The following is a 20,178-nucleotide window of genomic DNA, read 5'->3' as shown; positions in this document are numbered from 1 at the left end:
ATTAACTTAAAGAAGGAGGCGACAACAGTTGCTTCTTTCAAAAAGACCTGTCACAGACATTTTTGGACGAGCTGTGATGAAGTGGTCATTTCAGTCTGAATAAGATTTAATCTGACGCAAGCGGCATATTTTATTCCATCCAGTTTTAGCTTATATTCTTTTAGACATTTCGACCAGTTTCATAAGCCTCGAACACATTTTAATTCAAATCATGGTACTTTTAGGATCGAGAGCCACTAGTTCATCAGTTGAATTACTGTTGCGTGTTACCATCCTTCAAAAAAGTTGTTACTATTATTATTATTATTATTATTATTATTAGCCTCCTTCCTTCTTACGACTAATTTTTGGAATGTGATGAGCAGAACTAAACTGTAAACTAGGCCTTTGATTCTGTTCCTTTGACTTCTTCATCGTCGACCCGTCCAAAGACTGGCTAGGTCACAAGGAGTGACCTAGATGAAACTGATAAGAATATTGTACGCAATTAACACATGAACAAAGAGTTGGAAAGTCTTGCGGGGATTAATAAACTGATAAGAATATTGTACGCAATTAACACATGGACAAAGAGTTGGAAAGTCTTGCGGGGATTAATAAAGAAAGTGTGCGGCTAACTTTCAATTACCGGATGATTGCGTTCAAATATATTGTTCAATGATAAAATTACAATTATGGTTAATCTACAATATCGTAAGGGTTTCCTGTATTGGTGTTGGAAAGAATAGGAATGGAAATATTATTTTATTCTAAGTCATTTAATGCAAATTATAAAAAGGGCAGGTTGATTACTTCGTACTCCTTCTTGGTGATCTTATCTTAAGGATCGAGTTTGATCACGTTCTTCTTGTGAGTTTGGCCACGTTCTCCTAGTGAGTTTAATCACGTTTTCTTCGTTGTGATCGTGAGGTTGACATGGAACTCGTGATAAGCCATGTTCTTAAATAAGTTAATTTGTTAGTCCAGGAAGAGTAAATCTCCCTGGTAATAGGTCGCGTTCGACACCTTCGTGTTCCCAGAGGTAATTTAAGGGTAAACAGGTGATACCCCTCATGTTTCGCAACAAGAAGCAATTTGGGGGCGGTACTTGTGAGCGCCTTTCTTCTTTAACTCTTGTGACCAAGATTTTGTTATGTAACAATATTTAAAGGTGATTTTCTCTTAAGATACACTTTCAGGTATAAGTAATACTCTACACCAAGGTTATTTGTAATTTTTATATTGTCGAGCTCGTTTCTGTTCTGGCCGATCTCAACCGTAAAGATATGAAAATTAGGGAAGAAATTGATTTTGTAACTGCGTAGACAACCCTAAGGTGCTTACTCAGTATGTGGGAACTATAATACGTAGTCAAGCGTGATTCGCTAGTTGAGATGGTACGATGACGATACAAGAAGATTGACGGCTTAGAAATGTCATCCACAGTGTCACCTTTATAAGCGGAGACTCTAGTTTTCCCTGATATATTGAAGCTAGTCCCCATTGTAACAATTTGAGAAGAAAAGTAAATAAAGAAGGATCAACCAAACCACAAACAAGTGTTAGAGAAATTAATTTTAACAATATTCAGCTAAATCTACAAAGGAAAAGCATAAAAGTTGCCCAATAAATACTTCACAAAGCTCCACTAAAAACTATTTGTGCGTATTCCTATAACTTTCAATTTATCTTTGCAAGCTCAAAAAGTGAAGATAAAATCTGAATTGTGCCCTGAGTTAAACGCTCAGAGATACTATCTTCTTGTTGTTATGAGCCGCTCATTATTTATCGCCCATGGAAGGCTAGAGGATTTTTGTTGGGTCACGATTAAATTTCTCTGCTCCCATCATATTATATTTATGATTCCCCCTCATTGACCGTGCATTGGTGGTCAGTTCTCTACAGTCCCCCTTAAAACTCTCTTAAAGACGACTTTACCCCTCCCTTCCCTACAAAAAAAATCCTCCATCCCATGGTGATAAATAAAGTGTGGTCTCTAAAACTCTTTACATGACTTTGACAGCAAAATGAGTTGACGTTAATCTGACATTAAAGTTTTTTATCCATTCGCAGAATTCATATAAATCTCTTTCCTGCATATCCTTATTTTAGTACACTATTCTCTTAATTAACCTTTATAACTGGTTTCCTTCATCTTTCACCACAGGTATTTCAGTATAATCTCGACCAAATCCTTAGTATCCAAGCAAACTTGTTCCTTCCTGTTTCCTTAATATCGCATGTCAGTAGAATTGCTTCGGTAACCAGAGTGTAAAAATAATAGCGTAGTACACTTCCTCTATTGGAATGGAACAGATATTTCAACAGATGGCACATCTTTGAGAATAATGTTTTAAAAACGTCACACGTGTCACTGCACACAGCTTGATTGTAACTTGATTGTAAGTTGCGTGGCTTGAAACGACTTTCAAAATATGGAAAAGCGATCAGGGTTCTTAAATCAGTTCAGCGCAATACATATAACATTAGTATATGATTAATACTACGTTTGCTCTCCGAATTTTTCCTGTTTTTATTTCTCTTCCCCGAAGGATACATTGGTATCAAACATCAGAAGCCACTCCCAGGAAAGACTGAAAATGGGTTTTGACGACGAAAGCAAATGAGGTGGGAGGGGAAGGGGCGGAGACTTCCTCTCTTTTTCTTCTGCTGAGTTTTTAAGTTTTCTCTCCTTCCAGCCTGTGTGGTCAGGTAGTTAAAGGAGGGATCATGGCTCTTGTAGGGTAAGGAGCGAAGGGGGGTGGGAGGGGAGGGGAGGGGAGGGGAGGGGAGGGGAGGGGAGGGGAGGGGAGGGAGCATAGCAGCGTTGCTTTAGCAGCAGTCAATTTACTGTCCTTCCCAATCCTTATATTATGGCTTTGTAGGGGAAAAATTATTATGTTTGCAATTTTTTTGTTTCCTTAACACGGTTTTGTTGTTAGAAATTAAAAACCCACTTATTTAGTTGTGCTCCAAATCGTTAACTGTAAGTACCACGTGTTGTTAAGATCACTCTACTGGCTAACTGTTGTCCACCTGGTCCTGATTGTTTGATAACGATAACCACTGTATAAATCTCCATCTTATGGATGGTGCAGTATTCTTTGTTAACACTTATCCCCTGGATAGCGATGCATCTATTGGATAGCGTTATCCGCCCTTTGAACAATTGGGTCCCGTTCTGTTTTAGAATAGATCAATTTTTTTATAAGCATTATATGACTTCGGAGATGTCGGTTTACGTTCTAAAATTGCTTGTCTTCATATGTGATGTATCGTATTTATTCGATTAAACGCCGTCCTGGAATAAACGCCGCCCTAGAATAATTGCCGTAATTTAGAGCAGAAATGTTAATAAACTCCGTCCTCAAATAAATGCTGCATCATGACGCAGCGTTTCTTCGAATAATAGACTCAAAAAGCATATCGATGTCTACTAAGGGCCTGTTTTGATAGAGGTGGGGAACCTCAGGTAGGTGAGGTAACCTGCCTAGGAGGGGTAACCCGCCCGTCCATTTTATCTCTTATTTTATCTTTATCACGTTTACGTGACAGGTTGGGTGACCCGTCTTGGCCTTGTCTGCTGTGTGGGGCATGTAAACGTCTCAAGGTTGGGTAACCCACTCAGCCGGGGGGGGGGGGGCGATCATGTTACAAAAGATCAAATGAGCACAACAAAAGCGAAACACGAGTGTGTTAAGACTTTGTACATTTCCTAGTCGTCCCACGCAGAGTTTAAACGTTAAAACATCACGGAAACGGTAAAGCATGGAGCTATTAGCGAAAATCTTAAACGAAAGAAACTTATGTTTTTTCAGCAACGTTTTACCACACGTCACCGGGGTTGTAAGATTGTATGTAAACGCGGGATATCTTTAGACCACGGCTAGGCGGGGCATTTTATCTACCTGGGTCCCCCACATTTTTTAAACAGGCCCTAAAGCAGTGATATTCAGGTTGGTGGTTGATTGCTATCAGCCTGGGACTTCTTCGACTCTCACATTTAAGATAGCATTGCTTACACATTGCAGTCCGAAAAAAAATCGAGCGAGTTAATTGTGCCAGAAGGCTCCACCAAGCTTATCCAGGCACCGGATGTTTGCTGAAACCAGTCGTTCAAGGCCGCTTGCTCTAAAAAAGGAATGATTAACGGCTGGGTACCGCGGGAATTTACGAAGAAACAGCTGCCGAAAATTTGAAAGCATCCTCGAGAAAAACCATTTCGCAGTGGATTCTCGTTTCTTCGGCGGAGTTACCCACAAAAAAACTTTCCCAAGCTGCGAGTTGAGCCTTCCCGTGGATGGGTCGAAAGGCGACATGATTCACTTCCTCGGGGAACGACAGCCTTATGGCTGTGGACGACTGATGCTTCTATCGTAGTTGCAAGTTCTGAGTGAACAAGACACAAATCCCTTTGAATGTACCAGTTCCGATTCAGAGGAAGCATATCCGACATTATATCTTTTGGATTCGGATCATAAAGAGGACAGTTACATGAAATTGAGTGAACTATGTTCACTTTATTTCACTTTAAGTATTGCAGTAGTATTAACGTGCAAGTTGTGAAAACGAGAACGAGCAATGGAACATGTTTTTGTTTTTAAAATTAAAATGGTTACTAACCATACTATTGTTTGCAAGAAATAAATTGGATTTTAAGTAAATGCCGCCCTTGTGAAAACGCCACCCTTGAATAAACGCCGCACTCGAGTCACAAAAAATTTACTAAACGCCACGGCGTTTAATCAAACAAATACAGTGAGTGAAAACACTCTATCAGCTCTATATTTACTATCTGTTAGAGTTCTATCTGCCAGTCTCTCTAAGAAACAATTTATAATTGGTACCAATCCTTATCTTCCCACAGCCAGCTTATTGCATATCTTCTGACTCGTCATTAAGTCCTAGGCCTTCGTGGTGACAAGCATCCGCTGGCAATACATTACCATTTTATTTACCACGCCCACACACCTCCCCATAAGAAAGTTTTCATTGGACAAATTTCATGGAATGGCTCTGCAGATCGCAACAGAAATAAAAATCAGTGCCTATAAATTTTTAATGTTTTGGTTTATAGTGAAAGAAAGGCACTCGAAACTTGGAAAGAATGGAAAAATGTTGCTGTTCGTGAATGATAAATATCTATGATAATCTTTTAAATACAAAACTCTAAAAACAATAGCGTATTACACTTCTCTTTTTTTTCCAATGTATATACCTCAGGAGCATAAGTATCACCTTGAATAAAGAAAACATCACAAAGGTAGCTATTAAGACTGGATTTTAATATTATCAAAGTGCAACTAAGGACAACTGAAAATAAAAGCTCTTCACAGTTTTTCCATGCGTTCACTAAAGGGAAGAGTTACTAAAAGTTACTTAAAAGGAAAAGTACAATCACTTCTATTAATTGCTTCAGAAGCCGGTTCGAGTCACCCGCAGTTTTTTTTTAACATTAATCACTTCAGCAAAATAAAGATGCAGCAATGGAATCGCCACAAAAGAACACCGCTGGTTTTGTTGACCTCAAATGCCTCAAAAACATAATATAATACCGTCATCACCAATCACATTCTCAGACATTCTTGTCGTCTTCGTTCGCCTTAGCAATAAATCTAGCAAACTCAACATTTATATCATTGAGTGGCGAATACAAATTGGTCACAGTCTTGCTGACCTTGAATGCCTCAGCAATAAATTCGCACCGTGGACACTAATACCATCGTAATACAAATTGGTCAGTCTCCTTGGCTTTGATTGCCTCACCAATAAATCTGGCACCGGCATCACTTATATAATTGCTGGACAAATTCAAATTTGTCAGCGTCTTGCTGACTTTGATTGCATCAACAATAGATGCAGCACCGTCATCACTAATATGGTTGACAGATAAATTCAAATTGGCTAGCATCTTGTTGACTTTGATTGCGTCAGCAAAAGATCTAGCACCGGTATCACTAATACCATTGTCAGACAAATTCAAATTGGTTAGAGTATTGTTGGCTTTAATTGCCTCAGCGATGGATGCAACACCAGCATCACCAATACGAGTGTAAGACAAATTCAAGTTGGTTAGCGTCTCGTTGACTTTAATTGCCTCGGCAATAGACGTAGCACCTGCATCACGAATACGATTCAAAGAAAATTTCAAATTGGTCAGAGACTTGTTGACTTTGATTGCGTCAGCAATAGATGTAGCACCGGCATCACTAATTCCATTGTCGGACAAATTCAAATTGGTTAGAGTCTTGTTGACTTTGATTGCCTCAGCAATAGATGTAGCACCGGCATCACTAATACGGGTGTAAGACAAATTCAAATTGGTTAGCGTCTTATTGACTTTGATTGCCTCAGCAATAGATGTAGCACCGGCATCACAAATACAATTGAAAGACAAATTCAAATTGGTTAGCGTCTTGTTGACTTTGATCGCCTCAGCAATAGATGTAGCACCGGCACCACTAATACCATTGCGAGACAACTTCAAATTGGTGAGCGTCTTGTTGACTTCGATTGCCTCAGCAATAGATGTAGCACCGGCGTCACTAAAACCAATGCCAGACAAATTCAAATTGGTGAGTTTCAAACCAGTTCCAAACGACTTTGCTAACTGTGAGTGAAAATCGCTTTTTTCTCTTTTACATTCGTTAATGGCCTCCAATACAACTTTTGTACCACTGCCTGCATTTTTGTTGACTTCATTTGTTAAACTCTTTTCAAGAGCCACAACTCCTTCATCGCATTTCATGGCTAAAATTCCGCATGAAAACAAAAGTACTTCTTTAAGTTTAACGAAATACCTTGGATCGGAAACTAGTTCTTCAAGTGTAATTTCCTTACTTTGAATCTGAGAACAAATGAAGAATGCTGCAAAGCATTCTTGAAAACTTTTATGTAAGAAAGCATAATGCAGTTTTTGTCTCAATTTGCTGCCACCAGGCTGTACTGACAGAAATCCAAACTCAGTTAACTCTTTTGCATGGTTTGCCAATTCACTTTCATTAAAATCCAATTTGCCGTTAAGTAAACCATTCAAGGCCACTGACCCAAGGTGATTCAATTGCGGTTTTGTAAAGGTTAGTCAGGTCCTCTCCTGTTTCTGATAGTCCCTTCTTTTTCCTGTATCTTCTCAAGACACATTCAATCATATCCAAGTAAAGTTGAGCTCTGTTTTCGGGGAGTGTGCCCTCAAACTCTTCACACAAAAGGCAAAGAAGTGCTGTGTTTAGGGGATTGGCTGCCATTTCTGTCAGGTTTTTATCTCGGGACATTCGTTCCGAGAGCTTGGCGGCTAAATCCAGCCTTTCTTTAAAGTACTTGGTGATAAATCCTCTCACATGGTTTTCAGTGAACCCTTCGATCTCAAGCAGCGTGTCGCAGCATTTTCTCACCTCTTTTCCAGTTTCGTGTCTTGCTGTTGCAACTATGTGGCATCTGGGGAGTACTCTTCCCTCAATTAATTCGGAAAACATCGACAATTTGCCGGATGGTAACTCATCCAATCCATCCAATATCAATAAAATGCTGGACTGATTTTCACGAATAAAGTGAAAGAATAGTTGTTTGACTTCTTCATCGATGTCTCGGGGAAGAAGTTGATCATCAATGGCTTCCCAAACATCAGAATAGATGTCTCGACATTTCAGCAACAATACTGCTTTGAATGCTGTTGCGCTGCAGCCCTGAGGCTCTTGCTGTTTTGTGGCCCAGTCGTAGGCGTACTTTTTGCAGTAGGTGGTTTTACCCATACCAGGTTCTCCTTCAATCAACACTGTTCTCGGCGCCGAACACTCTTCATACGGGTCTAGTATACACGACATGTCAACAAATACGTCAGTGATTTCTCCTCTCGTTTTCTTTCTTCTGACCACTTTGAGCCTTGTAAAAATATTGCCAAGAAAAAACTGAAACTCTTCGCACCATGGAAATGGTGAGAGCCATCCTTCACGAGTCTTGTACAGCTTGCGAATTCCATTTATAAGCTCAGTTGGATCAAAAATACCTAACAGTAGCAAAATGAGTAAGAAATCTAATGAATGAGGAGGTGAAAATTGTGTTGTCCCTCTGGTATTCAGCACTGAATTTAAATAAGTGAATGATTACAACACCATTGCCAAAGAAATTTCTTAGACGATGCAAAAAGGTATCAGTGTATGATTCATGTTTATTGGTTAAAAGCCATTTAGATTATGAATTCAGTCAAACCTACTCTGATAGTTTCTAACATCGAGCTGAACTTAATACCAATGTTACAGTTAAAACTTTGCTGTCTTTCGCACGACTGACCTTGATCTCTGCATTCTTCTGCTGAAGCCATTAGGGAAACCAGCTTTTCCTTTTTCTCTATTATTTCGTTCTCCATTCTTATAAGTGCCTCTCTCACTGAGTCTTTGATTATTCCTGTATGATAAAGGAAAATGTCATAGGTTACAAAGATAGCATCGTTTTTAGTGATAGCTGAAAACAGACGAAAACGGATCATCATGTAAAATGTTTAGACACTGATTACGGGTAAAATTTTGAAAGAAAATTTTACTCCATATCTTGCGTAGGAAAATTCGCCATCTATTGGTTGGCAGGTATTCACTAAACAGTGGCTTCCATACGCCACCACAAATATCAGTGTAAAAGCAATTTTAGAACGGCAATTGTAATAAAATTGTGAGGACCAGAGGTGAACTGTACTCCACAGTTAAAGCATTGAGGGGAATGAAAGCATACCAGAAACTGTTAAAAACACATTTAGGACATGTTGACTACGGCTACGTACCCGGTTAAGCAGGATAACTTTTACTACAAAATTCAACTAACCGTCATCCTTGCTTTCTCCCACGAAAGCTGTAGAAGTACACATCTTTTCCTTTACTTCTTTCAGTTCACTGTCAATCTTTGTCATTTCGCCTATTATTTTATCTAGAGACTCTTTCGTGGTATCTGACGATGGAATAACAATAGAAATTTTATTCTGAGTGAGAACCACTTTATTCAATGAAAGAAAAGATAACTAAATAGATCGTTTCCCTTTCGTCTATTGTTTGTTGTAAGCCTTTGACCCCTAAGGGTGATTAGCATCTAATGTCTCCTTACAGCATCACCCCTGAATCACACATTAAGGTCATGAGAATCAAGGAAGTGATCACCAACCAAAAACTCTTCATTGTGAAACTAATTCTCCTTATCAGCACCTTAGGAAATGTAACGAGGAGAGTATGGAGATTGCATTTTAATTTTAGGGTGTTAAGGGTTAATTTTAGACAACATTCTAAAAAAACTTATGGTTCGGCTTAAACGGTGTCTGATAGTGAAACTCTGTCGTAAAGTTTTTTACTCGGGGGATAAATATTGATATTATTGGAGCCGATAGCCTGTGTAAGTTTTTTTGTCGGTAAAAAGCGACACAGTAAGAACTAATTAAAGAATAGCAAAGTCGCCTTTCCGTCCTTTCTTTTCAAGTCGTTTCATCATGAGTAAAGAAAACAAAAAGGCTGGAGAATACCAGAGGTCCGCCTACAATGAAGGGTGAGGTTTCGTTCACAGTTTTATACTGGGGAAATGTAAAATAACCACATACACCTTATCCTGTCACTTTTTACTAGGACAACCCTCATTCAGGGACTTTTCCATGTAGAATGAAATACTCTACAATAAATTATGAGTAGAGGAAGGAATATAGTAGTTCATTCAACAATATGCAGGTCACATCTAATGGTCTAGCTAGTTAGATTCATTCTATCCTTAACAAAAAACTAAAAATAAGACATTCACACTTGTCGGTCAAATGCTTATGGGTGCTGTCAGAAAACTATCCAATACCGAGAGGTAGCCTGAGATTCTGTGGTATCCCATTCATCCCACACATTACCTAGTATTTTCATTTGTAGCCAGAGCAGGTTGATAGCCAGGGTGTGCTCTTACAACAGTATACATTACCAAAAAATGCTAACATGGCCAAAATCAATTAACAATGTGGTCATACTTAGAAGATGTGTTATGTACTCAAGTTAACGGAATCACCGTCGTTAGTTCAGTTTATCCGTGAGTAGCTCTTTTTTTTGCAACCAACCTTCATTTGTGCTTTTTTCCACTGTTGTCGTCAGGCTACTAAGTGTCTCTCTCATCTCCTTCATTTCAATCTCTATCTTCTCAGTTTTGTTTCCGAGGTCACCTAGCAAATCTGAAAATGTAAGAAAGATAAGCGCAATGTCATAAACACATTTACATCAAGATTTACGTTTAGAAAACGTCATGAGCAGGCCTACACCGCCGTGTTAAGGTTATTTCCCTCCTTTGCGGGTGTCCTTCGGGAAAAAATTCGCACGCGCACTAATTTCACTAAAAATCCTAGCAAACTATATATCAGAAGAAAGCTTGATAAATGCAGTTTAGGATAAAAAATATAATTTAAGCGACCTTCCTTTTAAGGAACTGTCAGGAGCCGGTAAGACATTAAACGACCGAAGGTTCTTCAATTAAATTCATCGGGTATCGGATGCTTAGGGTCTGCACTCTTTTTCATACTTAGCCAGTAAAATATAGAACTCTCTCCCAGACACTTACAAAACATTAAATTTTCTAGAATTCAAGCAAGAGATCCTCAGATATGAAGCTTTACCACAGTAGATCTACAAGTTATATTCCCTCTGCATACATAATGTTGTATACAGTTTATATATAATATTGGTATTGTAATAAAGCATAATTTTTTATTTTATTTTAGCTTATTTCCTCGAAGATATTAGCTCTACAGCTACACTGTGAATTTCGAGCATAAATAAAGTATATGTAAGTATATATATGCAGCACGTGCAAAATGGCTCCACAGCCTAATTCACAAAGCATCAATCAACATAAATGTGTCAGGCTTTTTCGATATTCTGATTGATTGTGTAGATAACGGCATCTTAAGTTGGGGTAGCTAAAAATATGCGAGTCTTGTTGCGTAAATGGACGCCACGGGATAAATATTTCAAATATCAAAATTTCCCAACACACTGTAGATTCCCATTATTCCTGGGATGTTTCGGAGAAATTTGACGAAAATCTGTCAAATCTATATACCCAAAATCAAATGGGAAATTTTAGCTCCTAACGGTTCGCAAACAACTCGCGCAACGCCAGGAGATTATCTTGCCTCTTGAAACCGCAAACCAATAAAGCAACGGGACCTCCTAGCGTCATTGACGATGGATAAATATTTCCCGGGAAAAGTAACCCATTGCAGACACTTTTTTTTTACCTCGATCGCTCAGTGGAGCGTTGAGGAGGACGAAACAATAATGACCATCATGTATGGCAAATTTTGGTTTGACGGCGACTTCTTTGGTCGATATCTGGACGCAAGCGTGGAGCTCCGCTAGTACCAGTAACTTTCACAAAGGAATGTTTTTTTTTCTTGACAGAATGGTACCCTTTCTTTCTTCTTGGGGCCTGCCTTTTTTTTCTTTTTCCCCATGGACTTTCTTCCGCCTTTGAATTTTGTAAAGTGCGTGATGTAAACAAAATATGGAAATAAGATGAAAATGGAGCCCAAACATGAGAAGTTGCCGCGAAAATTCCCTCAAGGAATTAGCCCAGGTTCAAGAATTTGTTTTAATTCAATTTAGTTAAATGAAAGAAGAATCGACTTTTTCTGCAAATTTATACTTTTGTAGCCTTCTGATTCATCCATATTGGCAGTGGACAATGTTTTTCTTACCCTCAATTTCTTCAAGCTTGTCTTTGATGCTGTCGTCGTCTTTCTTCCATTGTTTCATCAGTTCACGATAATGCTCCTCGATATCTGGATCCATGCAGCCGTGCTCAAGATTGTCGATTTCAGTTCTAAAATGAGCTCCTCCCAGTCTCACCAAAGCTTCTCGTATTTCCTGCCAGTAAGCACTGAAACTACAGTCATCCACAGAGGCTTGAGAAGCATGGCCGTATACAGTGTTCCTGTAATACTTAACTCTGGCAATGTCATCTGCGATGCTTATGCTTGTAGGTAGGGGAAGGCGATCCCATCCATTTGCAGGAGAGCACAAACCACAAATATTTCTAAGAAGCACTGTTAGAAGTGTGATATCGAAGGCTGCAGAAGACACGGGCGAGTGAGTAGGATACAACTTCCCCCATTGCGTGGGATTAAGCACTTTCTTCCTCCCTCTGTACAGTGATTGCAATGTGGCGTAATGTACTGAGGTACTTCCCAAAACTTTATGTAGAGTCGCTGGTGGATGTATTCTGTCAAAAGTGGACTGGAGCACCTGAGATCCAACATCCACCAGGAGGCGGCATAGTCTTGCATAGTTGGCTGTCTCTTTCGTAAACGCAAATGGCGATGGAGCCGTAGCCATGAAACTGACTTTACCAGGATAACCTGTCAAATATGGATTTGACAATAAGTTATGTCAATCAATCCTATTTGGAAAAAAACTTTCCATAAGCCAATTAAGACCGAGAATGGTTTCGAATCGCAATGTCATTTTCTAAATCCTTTAAAGCCCGGAACACCAACAAAAGAACTTAATAAGAGGTTTAATCTGAGATATTTCATCTCAACACAGTTTTTGGATTAAGAGAGAGTTTTTATTTCTTCTCGGAGGCCATAAACTCAGTCAGTTCTGGTGGCTCGTTGACGTTTCATTCTTAATGGAATGTAATATGCCTTCTAAGTACCAAGGTCTACATGGCGGGTAATTATACTCTTGAATATTTGAAGTAAGACATCTTCTTTAGATCTACCAATCCAAAACCCCTCCCTTACTACTAATGAAAGCGGCCGTTGAACTCTTTCATAATCCAGCAAGTCGCCTTACCTTGGGTTCTATATTCCAAACCAATTGATCTTAAAATCGTCTGAATTATTTATCAATGCTAAAAAAGAAGGTAAACTAGACATTAGTGCCTACTACAAGCTTTCAATGAGGAACAGCCGCCAAAGTAAACAATTAAGTTAGCTATGCTACTAAAACAGAAATCCCGAAACACATATTTCCCAATAATCACCGCCACCGTTACGCATTAAATTCAAGCCACTCGCATACAGATCATCACGTTCTGGAACATTTCCACCTTTATCACTACAAAATAACTACTGCATAGGTAAGTCTTAAGATGTATCTAGGAGTAGTAACTGCAATAACATCACCAACTATAATTTATAGTTGGTTAGTTAACCCCTACATCCCCCAACTAACAATGCTTCCGAAACTGCTACTACACGAGAACTAAAACCATCACTGACAATCGAGTAACACACAAAATCAAGTCATGCTCAACACATTAAAAGGCAAAGCCATAGGCATTAAGCAAATGCCACTACCCCTCATACCAGAGTCACCTCAATTGGCAAATAATGACTCCTTTTGATAAAAGAATCGCCAGTAATTTAAGAGCAGCTCCAGTCCCCAGAGCAAAGACAAGTCCAACAACAATTCCACCAGAATTAATACAAAAGCTGCACCCGTTTTTACTACTTCATGTAGCATCACAAAGATCTGACCATTGCCAGCTTTACCATTATACCTAAACTTGAATTCCATAACTCCACTTTGATCCACAAGCTGACACAAATATATATTCACAGTGTAACATCAAAGCAAGACAACACAACCTCCATGTACCACCCTGCAAAGATCATCGCACTAACTTGGTCATTTGAAGCATACTTGTAGAAGCATCATCCATCACCACCCCTTCAAGGACAAAAACTACATAACCACCAACAAGCAACTCTGTGTTAGGAAATTTGTCATCAATATGGAATCAGTGTGTTATCAAGTCAGCCAATGGAACCAACTCCATGACTAGACCAGAAAATACCATTCGGGTCACTTTCTTTACGAAAATCACTAAATGGCAGCTTACAGCTATAACGCATCATCTAGAAAGGCTGCTTATGGGTCAGCTTGCCAAAACCCATGTTACACACCTTAACTATCCCAATGTCCATAGAATTAGGCAGTATGGGGTATTGATCATCCCTCTAAGTGGAAAACTAAATGCAATTCCTTACAGGTATATCACCCAACATGACACCGGAATTCCCTCCCAGCACCAAAATTCCTGGATGGAAGAGCAACTTAGAATTATCTACTTAAGAGAAACTCAGCATGACTGATTAATACTACCAGTAAAAAGCAGCTCTAGCTACCATTGTAAGGATAAGTGCAGCAACCCCATACAATTTTCACCAGTGCCAAAGCTATAAATATTTTCTAGCTGCCTCTAGCCCATAAACAGCAGAACAAACATCTAAACACAGCCAGCAGAGGTTGCAACGCCTGGAAGTTAAAATCTCTCATTGCCTAGCATCTTAAAAAATGAACCAAAAAATCTCAGCCATATCATTACAAAGGCCATTTTACAAAGAAAGATATACATCTATACAATTGCATGATTAGACTGAGAATATGCATCCTCCATGGCTACTTCTAGAGTGACCACAGAAATCACAAGAATAATAGTCATTAGCAACATTACTGAGGCATCACATCCATCACAACATCCACAAGGACAAACCATAGAAATTGATGTTGAAACAACATTGTAGTGGGAAGAAACTAGTTTGACGGTCATCACAAGCACCATGCAACACCATTACTTGGGGATTTAAATACACACCCACTGCTCCACAAGTGGGTGACCAACAATTGCATAATATCAAGCACTATCCTTTATGATAATGTATGCAAGTATTATCAGATCAACCACAAGTGAAAAATCTCTCAGCATATCATCAGGCTTCCCTAACACTTTAGTAAAACACTAAACACCATACAAATCTGCAGAACACAGCCCACAAGTCAGTTATACCTGAGTGAAAAAAATCTTTGTTAACTACCCTGAGACAACTGCTTCAATTGATAACACTAAAAGGCTCCATACATGTAGCATCAATTGGACTCACATGCAAGATGGCGGATATGCACACTCACATGAAACTATTGGCCATTCAGCTGCCCCACAATGATGACAGCAACCAGACAAACACTTACATAACTGCATAGCTTCCACAGAATATTATACACCACCACTCTCAAAAGTAGATCAACTATACAATGAGCATCACAGTAACATCATTTTGATAAAAGATTGATCAGTACCAGTAAAAATCAGTGCACATTTTACAGGTTGATCGACCACTATGCAACACCAGCAGTTCCATGACCAGACCCAAAACTGTACAAATACCACTACCACAATTACATTAACACTACTTCTGGTTACCAATATTTACATGAAATCGTCATGGTAGCAGCTAATTTCTAAAGGGTACCTTGAAGGACTTAGAAGTTAGGATCAATGTGGCAAAACCTATGATAGACAGTTTGCATGAATGTACCAATTTCCAAAGACATGAAAAGCATGGCGTAATAATTGCTAATTCACATACTCTGTCAAGGATGGAACCAGCTCTCTGCACAAGATCTTCCATATTCTTGTTTTAAGAGGAGTGCCTAAACTTTGATTTTATTTTAATTAATATGTCCTAACCCGTGACCCCGAATGGCCATCCAACACAGGAGCAAAAGAGATGTGACTTGATTAGCATAAAATTGAGCCAAAACATCCCATAAGTCAATGTACAGATGAAGCAGTCTACAAACCTAGCTCTAATCAGTATTTAAACCAGCAGTATATCAAAAGGACCACCAGAATTTCAGCAACTATTTCTAAGGGTATTTCCACATGTTTGTAGCCAAACATAACCATAACCATTGATCACAACATCATTTTAGGTAAGTATTAATATAATACATAGTTCTTAACATAACATCACTTATAGGAAAAATAATAAATACTCACATGGATATGAGTGAAATGAGTGCATGCAGAATTTTAAACATATGGAAACAGGACACAGTTATTCCCAGAATATAAATCATCAATACTAATTGACAAAATGAAGGCAAGTTTCAAAAATGAGAGAAAAAGTCTGAAAAGGGAAGCAGCAAAACAACAGTTACTATGTGTAAGTTATGAAAGAGAACGGCAGTCACAAATAAGAGCACTAACAGGTGCCCCAAGGTTATAAATGGTATTAACGGCAACAACTCAATTGATAATACTAAATTATCCTGCTCTACTCTCCCACCAAGGCAGCACCACAGTTTCTTTAGAAACTTACCCCCTTTATTCATTTATAATTATCAAAAGTCAGCTAGAATTTAAAACAACAACAACAACAACAAAAAAACTACCATGATTCACAAAGGCTGACCAAATGTGACCCTCCATATGATTTTAGGAACAAAGGTGATAACATTCACACAACACGCCAACACATCAAACAGAATGCCCATTGTTCTAGTGACATTTACTCACAGTAGCGAAAAATATATACATATGTAATATTAGCAGCAAAGCGTAATCTGGAGAGCTAATTTATTGGTCATAATTATATTACACAGGCTTTCCTCTTCAGGCATTATCACTCTTTCTCATTAACTATTCAAGCAGAGGTAAGAAACAATAAATAGCTTAGAAAGTTATTGTCTATGCTACTGTTAGAAAAAAAATCACCCTTTTGTGCTAATGCATTACATGTGTAAATTGCTGTTACAGACATTACAAAAATATCAAATATCAACTTTCTCTATGGTATTATCTGTGCAATGGCCTTTGAAAGTTGAAGTATTGCTTGTTTTAATCTACATTTCTGAAACATTTTATGTTATATTTTAATTTGTTATCTTCAGATATTATAAAAGAAGGTGTTGCACTTTATGTAATGTCCATAACCAAATAGCTACTTGCTCTCATTTATGAAGTACATCCATTTTGGAAAAATTTCTTATCTTTAAGTTCTTATTGTGTTGCCATCTGTTATAGTTTTGTTCCTCTGGTGAGATTTTGGGAATACATGTGTCTTACTTAAATCATTTTAAATCTTTCAGCATACCAGCTATTTTCACACACTTTTCATTAGATAAAAATGAACAGCCTCTCTTGGCCCGATTTCCCACCAAGTCAACTTTCAGATTACTATTTTTTAAACAGTTTAGGGTCTCCTCGTTCCAAAAAACCATGATTATAGGCTAGATATAAAATATTTCAAATTTCACCATTTAAGCTGTTGTAAATTGGGCCAGGATGGTTTTCATTATTTTTACCATCCCCTAAAAATCACTCTGGCCATTTGATGAAATACACTTTTACACAAACGTTTTGGCCATTAATAGCTATATGTAATGGCAATTTATGAATATCTAGACGATGTTGGATTATTTATGTGATTGTTGCAATTGGTTTAGCACTGAGTTAGTTTGTGCTTTGAAATGCAACAAACATCATCAAAAGTAACCTCTCCAGATGAAAAAAGTACTTGAAGTGTCTGCTTTAAATCCTAATGCAACTCATTCATGGCCAAATGTTTCAACTTTTTTTTTTCTGATCAGGAAGTTGATAATTATAAATACCAATGTTTTTAAGTAGAAGCATATTGTGAGTGTGCTTATCTGAACTTTGTCCCTAAAATCATATGGAAGGTCACAAATACAGAACCTTGCATTAAAGTGAGCAGTTGCATCCTATATTGGTTATTACCCCTGCAACAACCAAAGCAACCAGTTAATCATAAGATGCATTTCAGCTACAAGGTGCAATATAATGAGAAATTATTTACTTGGTGACCTATCTTACTACTTTAGCGTCATGTTTCATATTCAAAGCAAAATGATATTCATGAAAAAAAGAGAATAGCATATAATAACATAAACATTTTTCATTCCTATGAGAATAAGACACAAAAAATCCTTACATATATGTATCATATTTAAAGAGGGAAAAAATGGAGAGAAAAGAGCCACAGGAAAAGAGAAAGAAAAAGAACATCAATACCTTCATTGTTTAGATTTCCTGCCTTTATGAAATTACAACATGAGCAGTCAGAAAATGATGGATATTTCATAATTTCTGAAAAATAAAAACATAGAATAAATTCTGATCAAATGTAAGAGATAATGCCAACAACAAAAATTTCATTTAGGGTGCTATATTTAAGGCAGTTATTGTTGCCATTGAACAGTATAATGAAATGAAGAAAGCTTTAGGACAATCTGAAAGACATAGACAACGACAAAAGGCTGTTTCGCTGGATCATGCTGAAAAGGGGTCGTTGAAAAATAATTGAACTTAAGAGGAATCCTATGATGGCTACTCACTTTAGAACACAACCGGTTAAACTGGGAACTGATGAGATCCAATATGTAAATATGTCATTTAACAAATTGGGAAGGTTTGGGAAATTGATAGGATTGGGAAACTTGGGCTAAATGTACTTCGTGTAGAATTGTTAAGCAGCATAATATCTAGATTGACGAAGAATAAACACATAGGCAGCCATAAGGAACTAATTTATTCACACCCCCGAGCAGGTGTTGATATGGGAACTTTAGAATGTGATGTAATCATGCGCGAGGAAGTCAACGGTAATTAACAAAATGTTACATGGTTCAATAGCAAATTCAATTTGAAAGCATATTAATTCTTGTTGAAAAACTTGCATCGACAAAAAATGCCTAAATCGAGTTCTCGGAAAACGTTTTATTGAATTATAGGAAGCAAGTCATTCTCTAACACCAGAATCGAACCGTGTGAAAAGGGTTTCACTCTTAGTTTCCACAATGGCAAATGGCAACTTCCGCCTTCAGTAATACGCATTACGTTTTTCTGATCTTCACGAAAGCATTACCTGTCCCTTTAATCTAGATCAGGAACGACTCTTGAAAGTACAACAGTTCGTCTGAATACGAAACAGACCCCAAAGTATGAAATTCAAATTTTTTAGTGAGCATCAATTCATAATTCATGATCGACTCTTCACATGTTCTTTTCGTGAACAGTGCTTCAAACGAAATAATTACACCAACGGCACGTTAAGAGGCTAAGCAATCGTCCTGAAATGAGAAAAAAATAGCTTATGCATCGAATATATGTTCAACATACGCTCCAAAGACTCGTGTTAAAAGTTTATACGCGTTATGATTATACACGTTAGCGCGAATGAATTACCTTAAGTCAACAACGGATTAAAGAAATTTAAGCTAAAGTTACAAAGCGAATAACTTTATTATTCTGTCTGTACCTGTGCTGTCTCCGGGTCAACTCTTCACATGGACAGTGACGTGAGTTTGAACCAATTTGTCTCCCTGTTTCTTGATCTTCCGACGAGAGAACGAAAGGGGTCTGAAATGGTTGGTACTCTAACAGACTCAGAGGAGCGACACGTTCACGACATGCGCACGTCATTATTCTCAAAGGTAAAATAACACATAAAACCGAGTAACACAGTCACGCCATGAAGACTAACTTTGCGATGTGTTTCTCGTCGTCGGGAGGAAAGATCGTTTCAAAAAAAATATAACAGAAATCTTTTAAGGTACACATAAAGAAAAAGCTACCTTTTTTCTCCTAAAGCTGCAGACAAGTTGTCATTAAAGATGCCTCCAAACAACATCGCTTGATTCACTTCATATCACTTCTCGCTACAGGTCACGCATCTTAAGATTCTAAAAAGGCACGCACGGCAGATTTTCCGCACCTCACATTGCAGTCGAAGACTTTCCGTTTTCGCCTGGCGATCTCTCAATTTTGCACCTTTCTTCTGGCAAAGAAAGATAATGTTTTCCCTCCTATAGTGATAATATAATCCTGTGGGGTCGCACATTTCGCGAGGCGTAAGTGAATAGGGATTTGAAAATGAGAAGATTCGAGATTATGAAGTTGTCAACGTATTACCAAAAGTGACCGTGATGGGGTCTGTGATTCGCCACAGAATGCTTTAGTGGGTAGGGGTTGTAAAAAAAAGCCAGTGACACACACTCAGCAAAAATTGACCCAGGTACCTTCAATGTCGCTGGAGTGCTCCTCTGAAAATGTCTAAGAATTTATTGAAGTTTCTTATCATCGTCAAAGCAAAGAGGCGCAATGGAGTGTACATCGCTTTAGATATGGAGCAGGGTAAATTTATTAAGCCTGCGTTATGGGGAAGTACTTTCACCTGGCTTTCTAAAGATCCCGATCTTCAGATCGGAGAGGAACACCTTTTCGAAAAAAGCCGCGATCCTCTAGAAATTTCACATCCTTATGGAGGAGGATCCAACATGGAGGATTTTAATGGCGAGTGCTTTCACGAACACACTCGTTGCCCGTCTGTTGGTATTTATAGATGCAAAAGAAAACACTTGAATACACTGTATAACACCGATCAAAGCGAAC

At 38.2% G+C, this 20,178-nt stretch overlaps 1 long non-coding RNA gene and 1 pseudogene across 4 annotated transcripts; both read right to left on the bottom strand.

The window, feature by feature from the left end:
- Nucleotides 1-5,243: 5,243 nt before the first annotated feature.
- On the bottom strand, nt 5,244-12,705 carry LOC149043763 (uncharacterized; annotated as a pseudogene). The gene is made up of 5 exons (XR_016187937.1): nt 11,675-12,705; nt 10,043-10,153; nt 8,791-8,913; nt 8,266-8,379; nt 5,244-7,981 (listed from the first exon to the last, which is right to left on the bottom strand). The product of XR_016187937.1 is annotated as an uncharacterized LOC149043763 (transcript).
- A 4,567-nt stretch (nt 12,706-17,272) lies between these two features.
- On the bottom strand, nt 17,273-19,414 carry LOC149043762 (uncharacterized). 3 transcript variants are annotated; one of them, XR_016187972.1, is made up of 4 exons: nt 19,046-19,414; nt 18,842-18,857; nt 18,552-18,646; nt 17,273-17,874 (listed from the first exon to the last, which is right to left on the bottom strand). It is a non-coding gene; the product is annotated as an uncharacterized LOC149043762 (long non-coding RNA). The 3 variants fall into 3 exon arrangements; XR_016187971.1 differs by lacking the exons at nt 18,552-18,646; nt 18,842-18,857; XR_016187973.1 differs by lacking the exons at nt 17,273-17,874; nt 18,552-18,646 and having other exon boundaries at nt 18,654-18,857.
- Nucleotides 19,415-20,178: the final 764 nt, after the last annotated feature.

This window comes from Pocillopora damicornis, chromosome 6, assembly GCF_964200805.1.
Source record: "Pocillopora damicornis chromosome 6, jaPocDami1.2, whole genome shotgun sequence".
NCBI classification, from domain to species: Eukaryota; Metazoa; Cnidaria; class Anthozoa; order Scleractinia; family Pocilloporidae; genus Pocillopora; species Pocillopora damicornis.
Note: the sequence above shows the minus strand (reverse complement) of the source record. Positions and strands in the feature narration are given on the sequence as shown.